At 41.8% G+C, this 25,885-nt stretch overlaps 1 long non-coding RNA gene across 2 annotated transcripts in view; it reads left to right on the top strand.

Moving 5' to 3' along the window:
- The window catches only part of LOC145722690 (uncharacterized), a 144,993-nt gene that overhangs the window by 116,487 nt on the left and 2,621 nt on the right, over positions 1–25,885 (top strand). The window contains exons 6-10 of one of the 2 annotated variants that reach the window (XR_014147137.1): positions 17,318–17,378; positions 17,885–17,962; positions 18,527–18,724; positions 20,216–20,412; positions 21,240–21,555. This is a non-coding gene — a long non-coding RNA (uncharacterized LOC145722690). Of the gene's footprint in view, positions 1–2,666; positions 2,892–17,317; positions 17,379–17,884; positions 17,963–18,526; positions 18,725–20,215; positions 20,413–21,239; positions 21,556–25,885 lie in introns of those variants that run through there. The other variant, XR_014147135.1, reaches the window with a different exon arrangement.

Raw genomic sequence — 25,885 nt, 5'->3', positions numbered from 1 at the left:
GTGTCTCTCTCTGTCAAATAAATAAATAAAATCTTTAAAAAAAAAAAAAAAAGAAAGAGAGAGAATCACCAGCGTTGGCAGGTGTGTGTGCTCAATAAATATCTGCCCCCAAAACAAGCCAGTGTGTCCTTTATTTTGTCCTGGGCAATGCTTCCCACTAACCTATGAAAGTTAGCTGGGTGGCAATAGAGAGCAGAGGGCATCAGGTATTTTTGCCTTCCAGTTTCCCATAACTGAGAAGTAAATGACCAGTAACTGCTTGTCACTGGGTCTGTGACTATTTGTATGTCTGTTCTTTTTTTTTTTTAAGATGTATTTATTTGAGAGAGAGAGCGTAAGCAGAGGGAGGGGGGAGGGAGAGGGAGAGAGAGAAGCAGACTCTCTGCTGAGTGCAGAGCCTGACACAGGGCTCGATCTCACAACGCTGAGATCATGATCTGAGCTGAAATCAAGAGTCAGAGGCTTAACCAACTGAGCCACCCAGGTGCCCTGACTGTTCTTTTTTTTTTCTTTTAAAAAAAGTCCTGAATTTTCTTTCCGTAGCAGAGGGTAATATTGAAGTCTCTACCTAAAGGTTGTGAAGGAGCTAGTTGATAAAAGTAAAAAAAAAAAAAAAATCTCTTAACAAAAGTGCTGAATTTTGTAATATATTTACATGGTAGAACCCACAATGTGAAAAATAAGTCCAAAATCAGTGCTTAAAAAATAACTGCAATAGCTCATTTCTCTTTTTAAAAATGAAACTGAACATCTTATTTGGGGCTGTTTTTTATTTGTATTAGATGATTGCAAGTAAACATTCTGAAAGAGTTGCAATAACATTAAAATTTATTTCCAGCTTTTGTGTATTAACTCATTAGTCATACTCTTCACTGAAACATAATTTACAAGCTCATATCCATTTATTTGTGAGCACCTTATGAATATAAAGATGCTTTATTAATTTGGTAGTTATGAGCCATTATTTGGCTGTAGAGGACCAATTAAGTAAGAAAAATTTCTCCTTCTCTCCCTCTCCCAATCTGTCTGTATATCTCTGTCTCTCTCTGAGAGAAAGACAGTGAGAGACTGACTAAGCTTGGGGGAGCATAAAAGATTTAAACTAATCATTGTATTTGAACTTGTAGAAGACTTTAGACATGATCTGGCCCAGAACTCTTAACCTAGAGGCCACAAATATCTAGGGAATCAATGAGTTGGCTTCATGGGAACAATTATGGTGGGGTCTTGGTGACCCTGTTAGATGGTCCTGGAAATGGAGAACAGTCCAACTGCACTTCTCAGGGATGACGTGGATTCAGTGGCTCCCAGACCTCTCAAAGGCAGGAGCATGTAATGTAGGCAGACCAAAGAAAGGAGCAATGGACAGTTCCTGATAAACTCAGCTACCTATGAGCATTCCTATGTCCTCATGGACTATGGAAGTAAATTATCCCAGGACATAATAATCCTATCATTCTGGAAGGTCAGCACCACTGGGAGTACATGTGTATAACAAAGAACAAGAGGTCAAAGATGGGGAAAAAGGGGTCCTCTGAAAAGAAGCAGGAAAATCAACAAATATTGGTTTGGGAGGGTAGGCAAGGGTTTGGTTTTTAAGATATGGCATTCAAGGGAGTGGACAGAATATCCAGGTTTAGGTGATCCAAAAGCAGCTGGAAACACAGAAGTAAAGGTGAATGCTCCCTATTACTATAGCAAAATTCCTTCTCCATGAGTTTTTCCTTCCTTTGGGGTTCTCCTGAATCAATCCCATGGCCACCATTGCACTTAGCCCCAGGAATGTGCTGCGCCCTCCTTTACCTGAAGTGGTGTGCTGAGCTTGCTTGTAACAGATGAAGAGAGTCATTTGCTAGCCTTTTCCAACTTTGCCTTCAGTGACTTTACATTGGTAGCTTGAAGTTGGTGATTGTGGGAGTACTTACATCATAGAAATCAGCCAATGCTATAAATCAGGACCCCCCCACCCGGCCCCGCACCATGGGTTGTTAAACGTTTACCAGCATTTGCCAATCACTGCCTAAGAGTGAAATAGGAATAGGGAGTATGTGGGGCCTTAAATAGGAGGGTTAGGGAAGACTTTAATATTAAAGTGGCATTTGGGGCAAAAAAGAGCATTCCTGTTATAGAAAACAGCAAATGCAAAGCACCTGATGCAGAAATGTGCTTATTCAAGGGACAGCAAAAAAAAAAAAAAAAAAAAAAGACCAAACTGGCTGAAGCAGAGTGAGGGAAGGAGAGAGTAGCAGGGGATTAAGTCAGAGATGGAAGATGGAGGGAGAAGCAAATCATGAAAAATGTTTTAGATGATCATAAGGAAATTGACTTTTACTTTGAGAAGAATGGTGAGCCAACTGAGGGTACAAAGTAGTGAAATGACATGAGTATGGCTTATACTTTTAAAGGATTTATCCTTTTAAAAGGGATGCTTTATGAGGAATAGACTGCAAGGGGGTCAAGGTGGCTGCAGAAAGACCAGTTAAGAGGCTATTGCAACAACACAGATGAAACCTGATGGTGACCAGGACCAGAGGGCTAATGGTAGAGATGGAAGAAATGGTCATACTCCGGATGGATGCAGAACTGTAATTAGCAATCAGCTTTCAGCTCAGTGAGACTTTTCTCTTTCTCTTTCTCTTTTTTCTTTCTTTTTCTTTCTCTTTCAGAAAGACTTTCTAATAGATTTTTTACACTCCCCAATGAAGTACGAACCTTTCTGTGCCTGGAGATAATCAGGAAGAAGCCTGATAGCCACCCATCATTGATACTGCAGAAGACTTTCTATGTTGGAAAGAAACACCTACTGGCCTCTAATATTCTACAGTGGCATAGGGGCTTGGCTACACAAGAAAATGTTTTTGCTTAAATGTGATAACTGAGTTAAGGCTAAGGGAACAAACAGAGTTGGATGTATCTATTGAAATGGCTTCATTTCTGTGAGTGGTTTTCATATATATATTATATATATATATAAAACATGTAAAAACATTACATAATATATAATAAACTTTATATATTTATAATTATAAATATTAATACTTCAGGGGGGCCTAATGTAATTGTGTGCGTGTGTGCATTCTGTGATATAGGCATATCACCTCAAAGTGAAGGTAAAGTGGGATGGGGATGGTTTAGTGCCTGCATCACTCTCCGTGGTGCTGAAATACCAATGGTCAAGGGATAATCTCTCAACTGGCTAACTCATCCTCCATGGCGATGAGGCTACAGGGCTTGTGCAATCACATGAAGTAGAGATGGAGTCATGTGGGGAGGTTAGAGAATAAGTAAAGAAAAGATGTCTTAGACTTCAGGATATTACAGCCAGAAAGGATTCCAGGGAGTATCTAGTCCAACCCCTTAATTTTGCAACTAATGAAACAGAGAGTAATCCCATTTGTCCTAAGTAAGCAGAGATCCAAGCACTGTAATCTGGGATGGGATAAAATAAGAGAGGGCTAGTCCTATGGGATTGCTCTTAACATTTCTGACAGAGCATTCTATCAGTTGAATTCTCTCTCATCATGTGACCCCATTTACCACTGCAGTAAAAAAGCTTGCTCAGAAACATGTTTTGATTTGTGCATGAATTTTCCTGTGCAGTGAGTTTACACTTGGCACCCCCCGCCTGGAACGGAACCACTTGTTTGTGTCACCATGGCTTCCCAGACCTCTGCAAATGACCACTACTTTTTATTAATTTTACTAATTTATTAACTTTACTTCTAATTGATGTCTCATGATTTCTGAAAGATTAGGACTTGAATAAGCTTGGTATGCATTTATATGTTATTTTTTCCTTGTGTGACTAACTTTATGCTCAATGAGGCTGTAACGTTTGGTAGAAAAAAAATTAACGAGGTTACAGGATAGGAAAAAGAACAGAGAGGTGAAGCACCTAGTGACCGGTCACACAGATGTTCAGTGAATAAGAGCTTGTGTTATGATTTAATTTTTACAAAAGGAAAGAAGGGACAAGAGTCTGCTGAGATAGATAATCACACTGATTAAGGTGGTCTGAGTTTCCTTGTCTGAATTATCTAGGTAGACACAGACGTGCCTTAAGATTTATATATGCAAGGAAGCTACATTAAATCTTCATCTTAAAACTTTGTTAAATTCTAATTAAGTCTGTTTTTTAACTAGCATGACAGACATTAAGAACTACTGAACTAGTGAATTGCAAAATGCCATTGACTCCTGATCTGTAAATAGAACAAAGCCATCTGTGCAGTGGAGAGCATGGAAGTTCCTGCCTCACCCTCCCAGAGGCTCATTGTAACCTTGGGTCACAGATGGAGGCAGCTCAGCTTCCCTGAGCACCAACTTCATCTGGCCTCAGGGCCCCAGAGTCCAGAGCAGGTGTGGGCCACATGCTTAGTATCCCCAGGGGCGAGGAAGAGCAGCCTTGAGACCCATGCTGTAAACAAAAGCTAGTAAAGAGGACTCTTCTAAGCTGTTTCAGCCTGAGTCAGAAATGCAGGGCTCTAAGGGGAGGGAAAATCCAGCTTCCTTTACTTAAGCATCCCCTCCCTGCCTATGTCCAAGAGCATTTCAGAAAGCATCTATCTCCAAGCCCGAGTCCCGAGGTATTCACCAATATACTATTTAAAGTCTGCACAGGTGTCAGCTGAGACCAGAATGGCATGGCTGGAGAACTGTCTAGATTGCCAGTCTTCCTCTACAACCCTCACCACAAAAACTGACTCACTCAATGTTTATGAAGAAGGTCTTCCTGTAAAAAAATACATTTACCATTCCTACTCTTTCTTTCTCCCATATTAGATTTTATTTTTCTTCTCAATTTTCTTTTTCACTAGAGTGAATGTATTAGTTCCTTCCTGACTGTGAGAAAATAATTCCCTCTTACAAATGTATTATACCAAAAGAAGAAAATGTACTGACCAGGACAGGGTCTTCATCTCACATTATGCAATCCAAAGAGAATGGTGTGAGCTATGGTTTACCTTGGAGAACTCCTGTTTTGATGTGGGGGTTTAGAATGCAGCTAAAGGAGGACCCCTGCCCAGGTCTTCAGATTTCCCTGGCTCACATGTTTCTGACAGTGGGGTTGTTTGCATGGGGTGGGGGATAGAGACTAAATAAATGGCTGGGGGCGGAGGAAGTCCTGAAGGGCTGAGACGTGTTCCTATAGGGGCCTCAGGAGGCTACTGTGCAGAGCCTGATCCTGTACTACAGGCTGAAGCTGGCTTAATTGCTGGTAATTAAAGCAGGATCTATAGTTTCTGGGCATGCCTGATGGGGGAGGAGCTGGGTTCTGGCCTTGGATGAGCTGCAGGAAAGCAAGTGGCAGCTCCACTGAGCTTACAGCTCCACCACTCCCAGCAGGGCTTGTTGCTGGGCAGTTTTCAGCAGAGGAGTCTTTGCAAACCTGCTCTTCAAGAAGGGAGGATTGTCTTTTCAAAGGAATCAATGTAGAATAGAAGTAATCTTTATGGGAAGTTAACTAGAGGTTAGGCATTGTTCTAAGCACATTTAATACTCAAATAGATACATTTTTAATTGATGATAATGACACAAAGATTAGATAATTTACTCAAGGTCTGCAGTTAGCACAAAATACAAATTTAGTTCACTGAATCCTGAGCTTGTATTTTCAAGGCCCACGCTATTTTACAGAGGTTGCAAGCTGGTAGCCTATGAAGCTGGACGTACCCTTCAACCGGCCTGGTCCCCATGTGACTTTAGAATACAGAAATGTCCGGTAAAATTCAGGATTTCTGAATTTCTTGAAAAAGTGATAAGATCTGCCAACACTGGCCCAAGTTTTGCATGGAAACAATGAACTGGTGCTCAGTAGCTGCTGCCCCTTCAAGAGAAAGAATCTCTGGTTTCCCTGGAGATTTTTTTTTTTTTCCAGTTTATACTGCTCCCTTTCGCCTAAGTTACAGCCCATTTCCATCATTTATGGAACTTCCCTGGGCCTTGCTGGCATTTTGAGGTTGTGGCACTGCTTCTTTTTTTTTTTTTAAAGATTTTATTTATTTATTTGAGAGAGAGAGAAAGCATGAGGTGGGGAGGGTCAGAGGGAGAAGCAGACTCCTCGCTGAGCAAGGAGCCCGATGCGGGACTCGATCCTGGGACTCCAGGATCATGACCTGAGCCGAAGGCAGTCGCTTAACCAACTGAGCCACCCAGGCGCCCGTGGCACTGCTTCTTTACTGCAAAACAGAGTAAGACAAAATAAGAGCTGGAATAAACGAACGAGTTGGTGAGGCCCAGTTACACGAGCGGCAAGTGTCCTCGCACTCAGTTACACACTCAACGAGCAAAAGCTCATTGCTGAAGCCAGTGTATCCCTGGTCTCATTTTCAAACTCACAGAGAAGCAGAGAAAAGCTGGCTCAGGGCAGGGGGAGGGAAACCCAGAAACTTCAAGAAGCGTTGTAGTCTAAGACAAACAACTTTCCTTGTCTGCTTTTAACAGATTGCTTTTCATAAAGCTTTTCTATAGCTCTGCTTTATCATCCCTGCCTGAGCTTCCAGCTGGACAGAATCCGAAAGCTAAAAGCCTGCAACTTGCAGAGAAGGAGGGCATTTGGCTGTCACTACAGCTGTATGGCCACGCCAGCCTGCTTGCTTCTGGGTAATCAGGTGGGAAATTTCATCGGAGTCTAGAGTTTCCTGCTCTATCAGTCTCTCCAGGCTCCTGCAGAGTTCAGATTCACGTAACCACACTGGCAATCCTGCCTTGAAAAGGCTGAGGTCTCTTTGGAGAGGAGGGTACAATTAATTCATTGGTTTTCTTTAACCAGAACATCAGTCACTCTGGTCAAGGCAACAACTATCAATGTTCAATGTTGTGGTCCAGTTTTTTAAGTCCTTGGGGTAAGCAAAGAATGACCTCACATCAAACACTTGGACAGAAAGCACTGTGACCCCCATACTGAGGCCATGAGACTCCGAAGGGCTTTGTCCTAGAGTGTGTCTTCTATGCTAAGAGTGACAGTTAAACTTGAATTACTGACAACAAGGGTGACTAGGCTTTTCCTAATGAACTAGGGCAGCTGGCATTTCCACACTTTCACAGGCCAGGAGACTCTGGCCCTATGTGTATGTGCTCTTGTCTGTTTCTTCCAGACTAGCTAGGATTCTTTTTTTTTTTTTTTTTTTTAGATTTTATTTATTTGAGAGAGAGAGAAAGAGAAGGAGACACAGTGAGAGAGTACAAGCGGGGAGGGGAGGGAGAAGCAGGCTCCCTGCAGAGCAAGGAGCCGGATGCGGGGCTCGATCCCAGGACCCTGGGATTGTGACCTGAGCTGAAGGCAGACGCTTAACGACTGAGCCACCCAGGCGCCCCTAGACTAGCTAGGATTCTTGACTAAAATATCTCAGTGAAGGCCACTCGTGTCTAAACCTAAACCTCACAGGTTCCTTGACTCCAGTTCTGAGCAGAGGCAATGTAGCAGGTCCATAAAAGCAGGATGTAGACTTAGCAGCCCTGGGTTTGTGTCCCAGCTCTGCCACCTGCTAGCTGGGTAGGCCTACTATTTGCCTAACCTCTCTGAGCTACAGTTTCCTCATTCAAGAAATGCATAATGACCCTACCTCCCAGGGTTGGAATGAAAACTCTATGAAAAAAAATACAGCTTATGGGGGGCACCTGGGTGGCTCAGTCAGTTAAGCGTCTGCCTTTGGCTCAGGTCATGATCCCAGGGTCCTGCGATCGAGCCCCACGTCTGGTTCCCTGCTCAGCAGGAGCCTGCTACTCCCTCTACCTCTTTTCCCTGCTCGTTCTCTCTCTCAAGTGAATAAATAAAATCTTTAAAAAATTTTTTTAAAAGAAAAAATACAGCTTACAATACTTGGCATATAGGAAGTGTTTATTAAAGGGTCTTGCTCTTTCTGTCCCTTGCCCTCCTCTAATTTCATCTCTTCCCATCCCCCTTTCTCATGATCATTATGGTTTCTTCTAACAAGAGCATTCTTTCCATCCTTCACCCCACACTTGCCTATCTTCCGTTTCCTCCCCCTCAGATCACTGCCTTCCCCTGGCCTTCCAGACTGGATCAGGTACCTAGGCTGAACTCTTTTAAACACCTTATATTTCCTCTTTTTTGTTTTTGTAATTCTCCAAGACTTTATTTTTTTTACATTTATTATGTTATGTTAGTCCCCATACAGTACATCATTAGTTTCTGATGCAGTGTTCTGTGATTCATTGTTTGTGATTGTTTCCTCTGGTAGCACTTGCTCCTGTTCATGAGATAATGCCACTAAATGTCTCTCACACTACATTAAGGACTGAGTAAGAGCAAGGTTCAATTGCTTTGCCCATTTTTGTGCCAAATACCTGGCACTTAGTAGGCTCTCAATAAATACTCTTTGAATGATTAATAAATGTACAACTCAGCTTGAACTTTCTTTCGATTATATAATAAATGTACAGTTAACAGTCATGTGTTCAGAGATCATTATAACCACACACAAAAACTAAACCAAAATAGATCAAAATTCTAAATTTAAGAGCTAAAACTATAAAACTCCTAGGAGAAAACATAAGGGTAAATCTTCATGACCATGAATTTGGCAATGGAATCTTACGAAACGACATCAAAAACACACTCAACAGAAGAAAAAATAGATTAATTTGATGTCATCAAAATTAAAAACTTCTGTGCTTCTAAGTACACTATCAAGAAAATGAAAAGACAACCCACAGACTGGGAGAAAATACTCACAAAACATATATCTGATGACGGACTTGTATACAGAATATACAAAGCACTCTTACAACTCAATAATGAAAAGATAACCCAGTTAGAAATTTGAATAGATATTCCTCCAAAGAAGGTACACAAATGGCCTTGAAGCACAAAGAAAGAAACTCAACATCCTCAGCCATGGGGGAATTTATTTATTTTTTATTTTATTTAAAATCAATTAATTAACATATAGTATATTATTAGTTTCAGAGATAGAGTTTAATGGTTCATCAGTTGTGTATAACACCCAGTGCTCATTACATCACGTGCCCTCCTTAATGCCCATCACCCAGTTACCCCATCCCCCCACCCACCTCCCCTCAGTTTTTTTCCTATAGTTAGGAGTCTCTTATGGTTTGCCTCCCTCTTTGATTTTGTCTAGTTTTATATTTCCATCCCTTCCCCTATATAGGTTCATCTGTTTTGTTTCTTAAATTCCATGTATGAGTGAGATCACATGATATTTGTCTTTCTTTGACTGATTTATTTCGCTTAGCATAATACCCCCTTGTTCCATCCACATCATCGCAAATGGCAAGACTTCATTCTTTTTGACAGATGAGTAATATTCCATTGTGTGTACACACACACACACACACAAACACACACACACACACACCACATCTTCTTTATCACTGGGGAAATTTAAATTGAAACCACAACAAGATAATACTTAACACCCACTAGGATGGCTAGAATCAAAAAATAACAATTGTTGGCAAGGATGTGGAGAAGTCAGAACCCTCATACACAGTGGATAGGAGTGTAAAATGATGCAGCCACTTTGAAAAACAGTCTGACAGTTCCTCAAAGGGTTAAACATAGAGTTACCATTTGACCAGCAATTCCACTCCTAGCTATACATGGAAGAGAAATAAATGTATGTATCTACACAAAGACTTGCTTGCAAACATTTATAGCAGCATTATCCACAACAGCCCCAAAGTGAAAATAATCCAAATGTCCACCACTTAATGAATGAATAAAATATAGTATAGTCAGGCAACGGAATATTATTTAGCTATAAAAGGGAATGAAATACTGATACATGCTACAACATGGATGAACCTTGAAAATATTATAATTGAAAGAAATCAGACACAAAGGACCACATATTGTATGGTTCCAATTATATGAAATGTTCAGAATAGGCAAACCTACAGAGACAGAAAGTAGATGAGTGGTTGCCTAGAGCTGGGAAGTTTGGGGGTTAAAAGCTAAAGAATACAGGGTTTTGTTTTGTTTTTTAAAGATTTTATTTATTTATTTGACAGAGAGAGAGAGAGTGCGCACAAGCAGGGGGAGAGGCAGACGGAGTAGCACGCTCCCTGCTGAGCAGGGAGCCTGATGCAGGGCTCAATCCCAAGACCCTGGGATCATGACCTGAGCCGAAGGCAGATGCTTAACCGACTGAGCCACCCAGGCGCCCAAGTACAGTGTTTCTAAAATTGATTGTGGTGTTGGTTTCATAACTCTGTGAATATACTAAAAATTAAATATACACTAAAAATTGAATTGTATACTGTAAATGGGTGAATGTATGGTATATGCATTACATTTCAAAGATGTAAAAAAAAAGAGAAAGATCATTATATGTCGATGAATTGTTAGATATTAAGAGAAGCATGTGACTCTCTCCCACAAGGAGTTAACTCACCAGGGCGCCTGGGTGGCTCAGTCATTAAGCGTCTGCCCTCAGCTCAGGTCATGATCCCAGGGCCCTGGGATCGAGTCCCACATCCGGCTCCCTTCTCAAGGCGAGGCCTGCTTCTCCCTCTCCCACTCTCGCTGCTTGTGTTCCTGCTCTCGCTATCTCTGTCTCTGTCAAATAAATAAATAAAATCTTTAAAAAAAAAAAAAAAAGGAGTTAACACACCAGTGAAGACAAATATGTATGAAACAATAAGTAATACCAAGCGGGCTAGAATGAAATGCTACCTTGAGACCAAGAGCTGCAGTCCTGACAAGGCACAGTCTGGGGAGGTGGGAAATCGGGCTTAGTATATTTTAAACTCCAAGTGCAGAAATTATATTCTGTGACATTTGTGGTGACACTAGTTATTTTCCAGTACAGTTGTCTGATTTTTCTCGTGGTTTAGTCACGTCTGCCCAGTGAGACTGACTGTTTCATCTTTGTTTTCCCCCTAGCTGCAAGCAGGAGACTGACACCCAGCTGGGGTGACTGGGTTGTGACTGGGGATGGAGCCACAGTCAGGATTTAGAGCTTCCTGTCTGAGCTGACCTGTCTCTTTTAATCATGCCTGTGTCACCAAGGGCTTCCTTTTTGCAAAAGGCTTTCCCATGTTTTCATTTGTTAGCCTACCCCAGAGCCCAGGGCGGGCAGAAGAGCACGCTAATGTTACTATCTTGGGAAGCAAGTGGAGACTAGGAAGAGTGGGGAGGCTGGTCTTACTTCAAGGTCACCCAGGGGGCAAGCACCTGGCTGATCAGGGATTAGCATAGATGTTACTGTCTTGCTAAGCCCACAGAGCCACACTGTTTATCTATTTCTGCTATAGGTTTATAGCCATTTAAGGGAGAAAAAAAATCAGTCTGAATGAATCTTTATTTTAGGACTAAAGTGTGTGTGTGTGTGAGGGAGGGGGGCAGATCACATCTTTAAGAGGAAAAAAATGCAAATAATAAAGTTACAAAAAAGTGTTCTTGATCCCCTATATCCCTGAGCCCCGTCTAACCTCTTCATCCTAAAATGGTGAAGATTACCTTAAGCCAGCCTCAATGCTCCTTTGGCGAGTTTGTTCTATCTAATATATTGTTTAACGTATTTGTTCATTTAGGCCATGACTCATTGCTTTTCTGGATTCTATTTTTAGCTGTTGCTTCTCAGTTGGATTTTTCCACGTATCAGATGGTCAACTATGTGTCTAAGGGGACACTGTCTGCCCTGGGGATGAAAAACTGACCATATAGTTTTATTATTTGTAAATTGTAAAAGGTGGTAAAAATGTCTTTCATCTCCGCTAAAACCTGTTAAAATTGAGATGTCATGCTACAGAGAATATATGATGAAAAGGAAATTGTTTTAAGTATATATGAGGTATAATTCTAAGACACCCAGAAGAAGATGGTGGCCACCTGTATGTTATCGCCTGATATTTGAACATCTGACTCTTGACTCCCTCCTCAGAAAGGCATCTGGTAGTGACATGAATAGGAACAGATCACTTCAATGTGCTGATATGGCAGAATTATGGGTTTGTGAAAAGCTAAGAAGACTTTAGGGAAAAGCAGTGGCTTTGAAGAAGGATGGAGGGTGGCCAGGATAACGGTTCCAAAGAAGGGCCACTGGGCCCTGAGAAGGCAGAGAAGGAACTTAAAAGGGAATCTCAGGACAGACAGATTATGATGGAGACTAACCAAGATGGTGGACCACACAGTTGCCCAGAAATAACCGTCTGTTAACCTTTATTTTTTTCCCTGAGTTTGTAACTGATATATGCATATATTTATAGGTAAATGCATAGAAAACTCCTGGAATGATATACACCAAACTGATAACAAATTCTGGAGAGGATAAATTGGGGGATGGGGAAGTGGGATGGTTGCCTTCTACCCCAAATACCTCTGTTGTTTTTTTCCAATAACAAAAATGTATTTATATATTCCTTATATAATTAAAGAAAAAGACAAAGAGGAGAGTATGTAAGACTATGTGTGCCCATTGTTAAAAAATAAAGTTAGAATCATGTAACTAGGAGAAAATAAAAATCACCTGTAATCCTGCCACTCAGTGATAACCACACTAGAGGAGCATTTCTCATCCAAACTCACAACAGCGGATTTGGAGTCCAGGCATAAAAAGTCTCCACTGGTAGAGAAAAGGGGTGCCACACCAACAGGGCAAGCAGGGAGAAGCAAGATGCAAGCAGCCTGTCAAGTAGTGGGGCTGGGGCCAGAGGTGAGAGATGAGGGGAAAGAGGGGACAGCACCAAAAAGAGGGACATGGGGGTGCAGATAATAGAGTCAGACATTTGTCCTCAGTCCTTTTTATTTAATTCTGTGCCCATAAATAATGTCATCAGCAAGAAGTCAGGAGCGATAGTTGGGTCTTGCCCAAATTGGAGGCTGGGATTATACACAGAGTTAACACTACCATGCAGAGAGCTTACTTAGGCCTCTGGTGGAAATGGGGCTGGGGGGAAGTTCTAAAGAGAGGGGCCTGAAAGAAGAGTGACTTAGAAAGAGTCTAGAAGAAGGGCTCCTGGGTGGCTTGGTTGGTTCAGCATCTGACTCTTGATTTCGGCTTGGGTCATGTTCTCAGGGCTGTGAGATTGAGCTCCCAGACAGAATTAACACTGAGCCAGCTTAAGATTCTCTCTTTCCGGGCGCCTGGGTAGCTCAGATGGTTGAGCGTCTGCCTTCGGCTCAGGTCATGATCCCAGAGTCCTGGGATCGAGTCCTGCATCGGGCTCTCTGCTCCTTGGGAGCCTGCTTCTCCCTCTGCCTCGCTCTCTGTCTCTCATGAATAAATAAATAAAAATCTTAAAAAAAAAAAAAATTCTCTCTTTCCCTCACCCTCTTCCCCCACCCCCACCCCTGCTTACATGCTCTCTCTCTCTCTCTAAAAAAAAAAAAAAAAAAGGTCTAGAAGAGTCAAGAAGCAATGGGGATGCTACTGGCATTGGGAGGGCCCATCGTTGTGTGGACTTTCCACACACTGCAGAAGGTTGGGCACCCCTGACCTTTTGTCACTGAAGAAGATGATCCAAACACCACTACACATCCAAACATCTCTATGGCCTCAGAACACATCCTTGTTTGGAAAGCACTGCATCTAATGCCCAGCTAAAGGAGCATCAGGAGGCTAAAACCTCCCAATTCTCTCCTGCTGCGGGGAAGTTGAACTGTGGCTTCCAAATGACTTTGGGCCACAGAGAATGGGGTAGACTGGAGGGGTTCTAAGTAACAAGAGAAACAGGGAAAAGGCATAAAACACAGAAGCATAGTTGGTAGAAGAGAAACATCCCCCACTTCAACCTCTGATGGAGAGAGCTAAAGATCTCCTACCCTGAGCAGAGGCAGGAACCAGGGAGACCATGAGAAGGGTTCTGTTTCATACTGCCAGTTATGAAACAAGGCATCCACGTCAGCCTTTGGTCTTCAAGACTTTAGCTTTGGATGTCATGCATTTTTTAAGGAGGCTGAAGAAAGCCAGTTGTTGGATCTGCTGTGAACACTGAAAGAAATGTGCTCTTAATCTATCACAGCATTAACCACCTCTTGAGAAAGAGACTGTCACATCAATTAGACGTGAAACTCCTCTATCTCAGCATCTCTCCATATTTAACTACTCAGAGGGGAAAAAAACTTTCATATTTAGATAGGATATAGATAGTAATCATCCAAAAACATTGGCTCTATTTAGATTCATGTTTGTAGGCTTCTCCATAACTGGACAACAATGCAGTATTTGCAATGTTGAATCAAAATCACTTCCTCATTTTAAGTGGGAAAATGTATTGCATTTCTGGGTTTGCTCATATCCATTTCCACAAGCAAGTTAATTGCTTGGGAATATATATATATATATATTATATATTATATATATATATTATTATATTATATATATATGCACTTTCCCCCCCTTAATGCTGTCCTACATAAAACGGCTCAAAGAACAAATACCCAGCTTAAAACAATTTTTTTTTTCAATTTGTGAGGCATAACACAGTAAACCCTAACATGGCAGATTGAAAATGCAGGGCCTTGAAAGAGCCAACAGATATTCCAGCCCTTGGAGGCTTCCAAGTCTAATTGGAAGGGAACCCCCAAGTTTGTCTACCCTTTTATAGAGAAACTGAAGCAAATCAGCAAGGGTGTCTGAGGAAGTCTTATTTTCTCTGTTCTTTGGGGTCTCCATCAGCTCTAGATGTAGCCTTACATCATCAGCCCAGAGAGCCCAATGACAGCAGCAGGGACCATTTTATGAAGGGTCGCCTCACGCCAAGCATTATACTTTACACACATTGTCTCATTTAATCATCACAACAGCTCAGAGAGGTGGATACTATCATTTTACAGATGAGAAAACTGAGATACTAGTAGGGAGATGGCAAACAACAACACATGGAAGTCCTTAGAATGCCCACCTTCCATCAGTTTCTGGCTATGGGAGAACAAAGGCAAGAGAACTCCCCCTAGGATCCCAGGGCAAGAGGAAGGGATAAATGCATGGTCTGCATCAGGTTCTGATGCTGTGGGCCCCCAGTGTAACTCCCCAGTGTGGTATCAAGCATTCACTTTTTCAATATTCTCCCGCAGGCAGGCTTGCACTGCAGTTTTGGCTGTTGCTGCAGCTGAACATCACATAAGCTTACCGAGTGAACAGAAAAGGACTAGTCCCCTAAGCCTGTCCCTCCTTTCCTTTGCTTATTCAGCATCTTCTCTCTGTTGTTGGGAGCAGCTGGGGTTAGTGAGCTGGAACCCAAGCAGATCAATACCGTGTGCATATGAAAATATGGTTAGCAGGGTACTAAGGCTCATTGCGGATACATCCAGTATGTCAATCATGGTCTAGAGGTTAAGTAGATATTTTTTGTCTAATGTCAGGAGGTCCATCTTATTGGAACATGGGATATTTTCCTGCCTTGCTCACACAATGCAGCTCTAGAGAAGGTAAACAATGTGTTATTTAAACATTTGTAATGATGCTTTGTATGCAGTGTTTGCATAAAAAATAAAAATTCCATCTATCAATATATACATACAACATATATATAATACATATATATTTGAAGTTTTGGACAATACGTTTTCTGATTACACTGTGTGTGAAACATGTTTTAAAAATTCGATGCAGTTTTCATTGTGCTGTAAGGTACCCAGATGCCAAATTCTTTTGCAAAACGAAAAATACAGGGGTAACATAATATTTGCCTGCATGTCTGCAACATCACTTTTTGTCTTTTGCTTTTTTGTCATCTTTTTCTTAAATGAAGGCACAGCACTGTTGCAATTAATCATAACTTAGGCAAACTTGAATTCCCCTTCCTGGTGTTGCTGCCCCCTCCCCATGCAGAAAAGCCCTTCCATGGTGGTGAGCAGAGGTGGAGGTTTAAACCACATATGCCATCTTCCCTCCAGACAGTGCCTCCCTTGTCTAAATTGTGCTGGAAGGCATGGTTCTTTGCTCAAGCTAAAAAATTTTTGTGGCCCTTTAAGAGCCATGAAAAAAACAAGGAGACACGCTCTGTAACATGGAGGAAGGAGAACGAATACATTTTTTTTTTTTCCTGCCAGAGAATTTCTAGCAATGCCTCTCCTCAAAATTAGATGTATTTCACCAAATTGGGCTCAGGACATTCATACAAAAATAATAGCTATATTATGGACCATGGATTCTGTCTCCCCTGAAAGACATTACGTTTTCAAGAACACTCCTGTACAAATGCAAATGCACAGAGAGCATGATTTTGTCAGATGTCTAGCCACTCAGATAAATCTGCCCTGCTAATCATGGCTTCCCACCTACATTCCTAACAGAGAAAGAGGAATCCTAAGTTCCTATTGCCAAAGACATCCCTAGGCCCTGGAACGCAATGCCATAAAGAGGCAAAAAACTAACAAATAATGATGGATCCCTAACTATTTGGAAAGATGGAACTGCGTGGCTACAGACCTTTTCTCCAAAGACCCCCATAAGCTAGAAGGCTGGAGTTAGGGAGATTGTACAAGAGACTGGCCCGTAAAAGGAGCCCACAAATCTGAACTCCGTGCTGAGCCATTCAACAAGAAGTGCAGTATGAAGCCAAAATGCTGAAGCGGCCCATGCAATGCTGGGGTAGGTGGGCAGAACTCACACCGGTGTGACATATTTATTTCTGCCGTTGTTATCTTTCCGAGGCATGGCTGACCAGATATGGACCAGGATCTGCTTACCTTGTTATACTGGCCTTTTGCTGGATTAACTTAAAACAGCTTAGTAAATAAACTACAAGACTTTTTAGACACCTTTAAAGGGAAACAATCATATCAGCTCTAGGAGAAGTGGAGTGCTCAAAACACAAAGCAGTAATGGAAAAGCCAGTGAAATCAAAATTAATGCCAGGTTGTCTTAGCAGGCCTTTAACAGTCCAGATAGAACCTTCCCCCTTTCTGGTCCAGGGCCTGTTTGCACACGGACAAGGACCAAAAAAAACCCATCCTCTACCATGTCACTGAGTTCAAGCTTCACTTTTCTTATGAGAAGACATCTGCAGCCCATAAAACTGATAGCAACAATCTTCTGCCCTGAAGTGCCTTTTAAGAAATTATTTACCTGAAATCCATCCTTCTCATTATACATGAGTCCCTAAATAGTTGCCAGGAATAGCTCTTTTCACTGTTGTCATGGAAAACAACAAAGGAGAATCCCCGCCTCAGATAAGCGAAGGCCCATGTGCCATAAGGAAGGGAAGCGAGCCATCAAATCCCATAAAAAAGGTGATGTGTTGCTTGAGTTTATGTGTTTTCCTATAACTGTTCTTTTTATCAAGATGATTTGTATTATTTTCATTGAATGTAATAGATTCTTTAGCCCATCTTTACCTTTATGTGACCTTGGATTTTATGGCATGGTAACTGTGTCGATTACAGTCGAGTTGGATACAAATCAACTCTGGAATAACCTGGATGACAGGAGGGCGATGAGCTGCAGGTAAACAAGGCGGGCTCCTGTTAGGAGGTGGGGGTGGGGAACTCCCAGAGGGGTTATAGCCCGGGGGATGAGAGCCGCACAATCAGCCTCTTGCTGATGGTTCCATTTGGTTTCCAAGCCTGCACTTGGGCAAACAAAATGTGATCCCATCCCTGATCTAACCTGGTCTTCCCCCAAGGCAAGCTTTATACTTTGCCTCTTCCCCAATTTCCCCATATTATTAACTGCTTCCACTTCTTGAAAGTGGGCTTGGTGCCATGCAATGTGTTTGTGCTTTAGAGGCACGGACTCCCTCATTTAATTCTCACAACAGGCATTGACTCCCTCATTTAACTCTTGCCAAATATTTGTATCCCCTTTTACAAGTGAGGTGCCTGAGGTATAGAAATTGAATGCTTTGCTCAAGAAGTGGCTGGGACACAAATAGACGCTTGATGCTCATGTTAAGAAGAATATTGGAGCTTTTCTTTTTTTCTTTCTTATTTAACATTCTTTTTTTCCTCAAGGCATTGCCTTCATTGTCAGCCCTCTCCACTTCAAATTTTCAAAGCTGGTGTTTAAATTCTTACTGAAAGAAATGACAAGTAAGGAATTGCCCCGAGCTTCGGTTTCTACATTTATGTCAACATCTGGGGGTCAGACGTCTTGGTCAGCAGCTGATGCTGGATGGTGGGAAGAGGGTGCAGGGACTTTTGTATATTGCCCAACAAAGACAGCATGTTTGAGCTTCTCAGCAATGCTGAGATGCACTGAAATGAGGGGCATTTAGAAGAGCCTGAGGTTGGGGCGGGGGGGGGGTCTTTAGAGAACAGCTGCCTCTGAAGAGTTTTTAGACACCAGCCAAAGAATCCATTTCCTCCCACAAGCATAGACCTTTAAGGGCACATTTTAGCTGTGGCTTCTGGGGTCTATTTTAATCACTGTCCAGTTATTGATGAACTGAAATGTCTTTTATTTTCCATTGACGAGGTCATCATTTGCTATTTATTTTAGGTAGATAAGATGTGATGAGAACAAAACTTCAATGATATACCCACAAAACAGAAAAGGAACAATTATAAAGTTCTTTGATTTATTGCCAGTGAGACTCCTAACTAATAAAGATGGTTGCAAGTCTTCTTTTGATTTTTTTTTTTTTTTTTTGGTAGGATTTCTCAATAACAAAGATCTCAGATTTGAAAAATGAAAGTTCATCATGTGCATCTGCTGTGTGGAGATTTACATTTTGCAACTATTTTGCTCAGCATCAGGGCTATGTGAGCTGCTGCAATTATGTGTCCTCCTGCCCTGTCTCCTCCAGAGGGCAAGGATTTCTGCCCAGAAGGACTGACCCGCCATATTCACAGGTTCAGGCCCTATTACTGCTCTGCTCTTGCTAGATGGAGTCACACAGTAACTTCCTGAGTATTATTCCGGCCCCTGCCATCTCTGGGGGCAACGGGGGCTGCCAATCATTACAGCAATTCAGAAAGATGGTTTGGGATCCAGCTGGACTTCTCTTGTTGGTGTTTCTAGTAGCTTCCTGCAAAGCCATTAGTGACTATCTTCCCCTCTCCAGGAAAAACGGAATGAATTATCCAGAAAACAGAGGTCCTTTTTTCAAGGATCAAGATCCTATGCTTGTTACAATGTGTGTAAACCTTCATGTTAATTTTGTTACCAGAGAGAAACTTCTTAAAGCCAATTATTTGTAAGAGGAACACAAGATGGAATGTTGCCCGATGGTCCATTTTTCTAAGGAAAGGCACAAAGGGCATACAGAAGCACCTGACTTTTAGGCCCAGAAGCCAGATTTGAATTCTAGCATTAAAAAAAATGTAGGTTTTCTGTAGGTGGTGATTAATTATACTTTTATTTTCAACTTAAGTTTTTAATATGTAAGACAGTCACATGGGTCAAAACTTTAAAAGACAGAGAGTGAAAAGTCTTCTACCTACCCTGTGTCATAGCTACTCAGTTCTCTTCTTGTTCATCCTTCCAGAGATATTTTATGCATATACAAATACATATCTATTCACACATTTCCCCACAAATAGTAGCATATTATGCTCAGCACCCTGCTTTTCTTCATTTTACAATAGATATTAGAGATCTTTTTTGATATCACTATATAAACAGCCTTTTCTTTTTTCATGGCCACATAATATTCTACTAAATGACCATACTTTTTTTTTTATACTGTCCTCTAATGTGTTGGCCAATAATTTCCCATTAAAATCTGGACTAATCACTGTGAACAGATGACAATCTATTTGGAGGTATTTAAAAAAGAAGTAAGTTCTCATCATACAGTAGTTTGAATAGTACCCATGAAACAGGTCCCCTGAGAGTTCCTTTTGAATAGTGTCAGCTGGGGACTGCAGACAATATGGCCTGCAGTATCCTGGACACCAGGCCATGAGGCACTGGGTGGTTCCTAAGAAAGAGTCACCCACTTTTGCAGTATTAAAAAAAAAAGGAATGTAAAAACATGAATAAAGAGTATTTCATAATAACTTAGAATATATCCATGGGTGCTTCAGTGAGGGTTACCCAGCATTTGCTCTTACAGCATTAGAGTTAATACATTAAAACAGAAACACACTTGACATCTGCTCTGTTCTGCCATTGCACTTAACTGGGGTAATGCTCCCTTTGCCTTATGGTGTGCATTTCAAACACAGTAGAAAGGATTAATTGCCTTCTAATCCGAAGATTTGAAGATTCAAACTGAAGCTATAGTGATTAACTTTAAACAACATTTGAATTCTATTTAATTAGAGTCTTCAAATCCATTTTCCCCATTTCTGGAACTACATTATTTATATCGCTGACATAATAACATCTATTTTTGATAGATCTTGGGCCAATGCTCCATCAGCCATGTTGTGAGAACAAAGGCTTTGGAACATGTACTCAGGCAAAAAAAGACAATGTGACTGTGGGAAGTGGCAGCAGGTGGTACAACTTATCTTCCTGAAATCCAGTTTGGGGAGTTTGACTTGAAATAAATGACCAGGATGAACTGCTGGGTTGTGTTCACTGTGAGAACATGGTGAGTGGTGCTCCCCATAGGACCCACTTTTAGGAAGAATCCTATGAAGTAACCGAATTGTGCACAGGCCGCTTGGAGATGCCAGCCAAGAGGCCAAGTTGCCTGCATGCTGGGATTCCTTTATGGGCAAGAGCGGATATGGATGGCACCTAACTTCCTCTCACAGTAGGGCCCAGTGCCAGGAACACACGAGGTGTGCAATGTGTGTTCACCGACATGAGCTATTCCCAGCAGCCTCTCTGTGGACGTGAAAGAGTAGCCAAGTTCATGGATGTTTATCATGTACTGTCAAGTGGGGAAAGAGACAAAGGAACCAGGGCACAAAATGGGGGATTTACTGAGAAGCTAAGGGAGCTTAAACTTGGGGACCCCTCACTTGCACAGCCCCTTCCCAGGCCCTGTACATATGTTTGTTTCCATCATTTTGAAATAGTCTCTTAAAGAAGACCTCCAAATTTTATAAGCTTCAGATCCACAAAATCTGTATTCATTTTGGGTGCAAAATAGCATATAAACATGATTCCATTTTTAGAATGGAAAATTATTATTTCCATTCTTATGGAAAAATCTACTCAAAAATAGAATTACTGATATATGTGTGTGTGTGTGTATGTATATATATATATATACCATGTTATATTATGCCATGTTAAGACTTAATGCTTTCTCCCCCTTATAAAGAAGTATTCCTCTGAACTCTGTGTGTGTGTATATATATATATATACACCATGTTATATTATGCCATGTTAAGACTTAATGCTTTCTCCCCCTTATAAAGAAGTATTCCTTTGAACTCAACTAACCTTTTTGTAACTGTTACTTTCAGGCAATGTTTCTCCCCAACTAGTACTGGGAATGAAACTGTCTTTTCTAGTTCCTGGCAATCTTTAACTGGGAAGAAAAATAAAAATAGATGAGCAAAACTACCTCCCTTTGAGTTATAATCTTCATATTCATGGAAGGACGCACATCCGCTTTTTGGCAGATTTTTGCAGGAAATTGATCAAAGAGTCAAGAACTCTTGCCCACATGCCTTGGTTCCTTCTCTAAACCCCTCTCATCTCCTCACCCACCTGGTCAACCTCTGTCTTCCACCCCAAGTGTCTTCAGCCAAGCTGACTCACATCTTTTACCATCACCTGGTAAGTAACTTGAAATCTGGAAGTCTGGGGTTATAAACAGGACAGCTGGCTTGCAGGTCTGTGTCCACAAAACTCAGGACAACAGAGGCTGTGTCCCCTGAGTTCTAGTCTCCATTAGAACATCTTAGAATTACCTTCACCAGCAAGGGCTGGTGACACATATCCAGCCCTGCCCTTTCTCCCTCTCCCCTATTCTCACACTCAGAGCCTTTATGGTATTTCACCTGGCCCATCACAGGCTGGACGATGGAAGGCCAGGCACAGGGAGGCAGGAACATTAAACATGGTCTTGGGCTCATCATGCTTGTCCTGCCATGTTCTCTGTGACCCTCCAAGAAGACCAAAGGAATAAAAGACCATGCTGTGAGTGGGTGGCTGTGGTCTTGGTAGGTTTGATTAGGAAAGAAAATGAGCTGACCTGGGAACCGCCGCATATCTCTATAGAAATTTCATTAATTTATTCTCTCACTCATTCAGTTTTTCAAGCATTCAATAGATGTAGATCATCATCTTACTATGTGCCAAGAACTGTTTTATATGCTGTGGCTATCAGACAAAGGTGAACAGAAAATAACATTGCATTTAGGTATTCACAGTATGCTGAGATAATTTTCTGGTCATTTTTAGTATAGTTGCAATTTTTCTAAAAATAGGAAGACACAGAAACACACCCCCAAATACAGAATAGCAGTCTTTTAACTTTCTAATAAAGTTCAGTTACAATTAGGTATATGCCTCAAAAATCTTAGCACGGCTGCATACCCCAACCTGCAACCTCAACTGAGTACTCCCTAGCACCAGTACCAGCCCCCAATGGAAGATGAGAGAAAGCACAGCATCAGTCAAAAAATGAGGGTCTCTTGGAAATGAAAACAAACCAGTGACAGGCACACACTAAGCACTATGTGTCTACCATCATCATCATCATCATCGTCATCTTAACTGTTATTTTAAGCAAATGGGTAGCAAATGCAAAGCTTTGTGGTAAGAGAGAGCAAGGCATATTCAAGGAGCTTAAAGGCACTTGTGAGGGGCATAGGATGGTGAGATAGTGAGTGGGAGAGACAGATGGGGGCAGACCGCAGGGACTGTAGCGTGGAGCCGCTAATGAATCCTCACTGTTCTCCACCTCCTCCCTAACTTAGGGTCTCACTACTATTCCTCTTGACTTTTTTTTTTTTTAATATTTTATTTATTTATTTGAGAGAGAAAGAGAGAGCATGAGTGGGATGGGAGGGGCAGAGGGAGAGGGAAAAGACTCCCTGCTGAGCACAGAGCTGGATGCGGGGCTCAATCCCAGGACCCCGAGATCATGACTTGAGCCAAAGTCAGACGCTTAACCAACTGAGCCACCAGGTGCCCCTATTCCTCTTGACTTCTATGCAAATGGAGTATTACTTGCCATCTCTGCTTCCCCTTTACTTATTCTGTCATATCCTGGACATAGATTCCCATCATTCCTAAAGCAGGGCTCCCATCAGATCACTCTCTTACTCAAAAACCTTCAGTAGCTGCTGATTATCCACAGACTCAGCCAACTGTCTCATTGTGGCGTGTCAGCCTTGCTGTGCTAGGGCTGCAGCTTATCTGTCCAGCCTCCTCTATCACTATCCCCTGCATGACCTCAACATCCATCCACAGGTGACCTTTTGCTTCCACATGCTCCCAGGCCTTCAGCACCTTCCCTAAATGCCCCATCTCAATCTTTTGAAATCTGGACACTTTTCAAAGCTCTTCTCAATGCTCCCTCTTCTGTGAATGCTTTCCTTAGACTCCTAGTAGTCTGAGCCTGCTCCCATCTCAAAATCCCTGCTTTGTAATCCCACCAAGGTGCTTTTATTGCCCTGTGCACTGGTCTGTTTCTCGGCACAGGATCATAAGCTCTCTGAAGTCTTGCTTTCACAGAGAACCTTTTAGGATACATGTTCTATAGAATACACTTTAGGAAACTCAATGGGAAGGAATGGAACCAGAACTCAGTGTGGGGTCTCACATGTCCACATCACTCTAGCGTGCTTTGCTTTTTGGTGGGGTGAGTCTGGGAGTCCTGTGTAGACAGTGGATGGGTGCCCAGGGCAGGCCAGTGGCTATGGCCATGCTCCAGTCCGCCAGGCTGATCACCAAGTCCAAGGAAACAGCCAGGCCAAGATGTCTTTCAATGTAATAAAAACAAATCTAGTCACTAAGGCCACAGGTTGGAGACACAATGGGTGAAAAGAGATAAATCTTATGACCAGAGGCAAATCATATTATTTCTTTTCATTTTCTTTCTCCCTTCCTTCCTTCCTTCTTTCTGCTGACAAGTATCTCTGCCAGGTGGTTAACAGCACTTGGCCCAATGCCTCGCTGCTCACCTAGATACTCTGGTTTGTCACATTTCCCTGCTTAATTACTGTTATCAACTTTCTAGATTATTGTAAACTCGACACACTGAATAATGAGGTTAATAAAACCAGTGAACTCCTTTGCCATGCACACAGACTATTTCTATAAAAATGTCAAATGTATTATTAGCTCAGATTTAATCATCTTTTCTTATATCTTATAAATTTTTCCTAATGAACCTATTGGCTTTCCAGTGAGGGCTTTACTTACTCAGTGTTAGATTTTAATTCCTCTGGACTTGATTAGAGTCTATATATTTATAGCTTCTAACATTTCTGCACTGAATAATTTCTCCAGTGAAAATGCATCTGGAATTCAACAAATCAGACAAGCCTGAAGCCACCAGCACAGCACTGACTAGCTCTGACCAACCCTGGACCTTGGGACAGCCACATTATCCAAAAAAGCTTCCTGTTGATTCTTAGCTTGTAGGGTTGTCAGAGGACTAAATAACACAATACATTCAAGTATTAGTTATTCTTAAATAAAATGATCCATCTTTAAAATTACACCTATTCATTCAACAATCAGTTATCAAGAGCTTCCTATGGGCCAGACTGTATGTACATAAATATCAGGGATACAAACTGTCTCAGCCAGAAGTCATTCCCAGCCTCCTGAAGCTTATACATTAACAGGGGCAGACATTTAAACAGCTTTTTATACTGTTTTCAGCAATAGGTGAGGTTATTTTAGACAGAATAAATAGGCTCAAACAAAAGACATTTTCTAAAAATCAAGTTCATTTGGAGTAAAAATGAGCCCCAGAGGCAAAAGATACTTTTTGCTCTTATTTAGGGTGCAAACTGACCCTGAAAAATAGCAAATCCTTTGGAGTGAGTCCCTGTACTGTTTAACAGCATGCCAAGAAAGTAAAAACACGCAACAATGAAGGTCAAAACTGGGGTTGTAGAAAAGTGGAGCATGGATAAGTCAGGGATATTTCAGGGAGATAAATCAGTGATGACCACATGTGCTGGGTTGAATGAAAGATCCAAATACAGAGCCCATAAGAACTCTAAGGTGGCTTGAAATTTATCAAATTGGTGGGGCTCTACTGAACTGTGACTAACACAGGAGCCTGGAAATGTGTACTTTGCTTACTCTTTCTGTAGCTGGCTGCAATACACAATCTAGAAATAACTTTCAAGTATGGGCTGGCTGGCAGGGGAACTCTAAAACTACACTAACTTCCGTGATAAACCCAACATCAAGCCATACCGGGGACTTAGTCACACCTGGCATTGGATCCAGTCCAGTGAAAAATGAGGTTAAGAGAAACAAGCCCCACTGCCCAAGGCTTGCCGAAGGTGCTGAGTTGGTAACAGGAGAGATGCTCTCAGTATCCCCTGGAACTATAGTTAACATCTGTTGAGCACCTACTATGTATCCAACACTGTGCTAAGTACTTAGGTTGTTTTTCAATGTCCTTTAATACTCATTTGAAATAAGTACTCTTTTCACCCCATTTTAGAGACCAGGGAATTAAGGCACAGAGAGGTTAAGCAACCAGTCCATGGCCATTTTATCTGCTGAGTCCAAGAAGGAGAATGAACTCCGAACCTGTTTGTAACCTCTGAGCTGCAGGGGGTGGTTGCTCCCTTCCAAAGACTACATTTTCAACCCTGGGATGAAAGAAACACTTCTTGCAACATTTACCCTGCTGTTCACTCTACCAACTTAAACTTTTCTGTGATTAGGTTGTCAATGTGTTTGAAATAAGGTGTGAAAAAAAATTAATCAATTCTCCCTCCCAAAGTGGAGCTACAGCTGGGTAAGAGTCAGGTGAGGAAGCTTTATCAGAAGCCAAATAAAGTAAGGATAAAAACGTGGGCAAAGGCAGAAGCCCTCAGAAAAGGAGTGATCAGGAATCAGCAACACAATTCAAACGCTGGCATAGCCAACCAGCTTAATTCCCAGCGCGGGGCGGGGGGGGGGGGGGTGG

This window comes from Leptonychotes weddellii, chromosome 7, assembly GCF_054177405.1.
Source record: "Leptonychotes weddellii isolate Sample4059 chromosome 7, ASM5417740v2, whole genome shotgun sequence".
Lineage (NCBI taxonomy): Eukaryota > Metazoa > Chordata > Mammalia > Carnivora > Phocidae > Leptonychotes > Leptonychotes weddellii.
The sequence above is the reverse complement of the archived record's forward strand: the minus strand, read 5'-3'. Positions and strand labels throughout refer to the sequence as shown.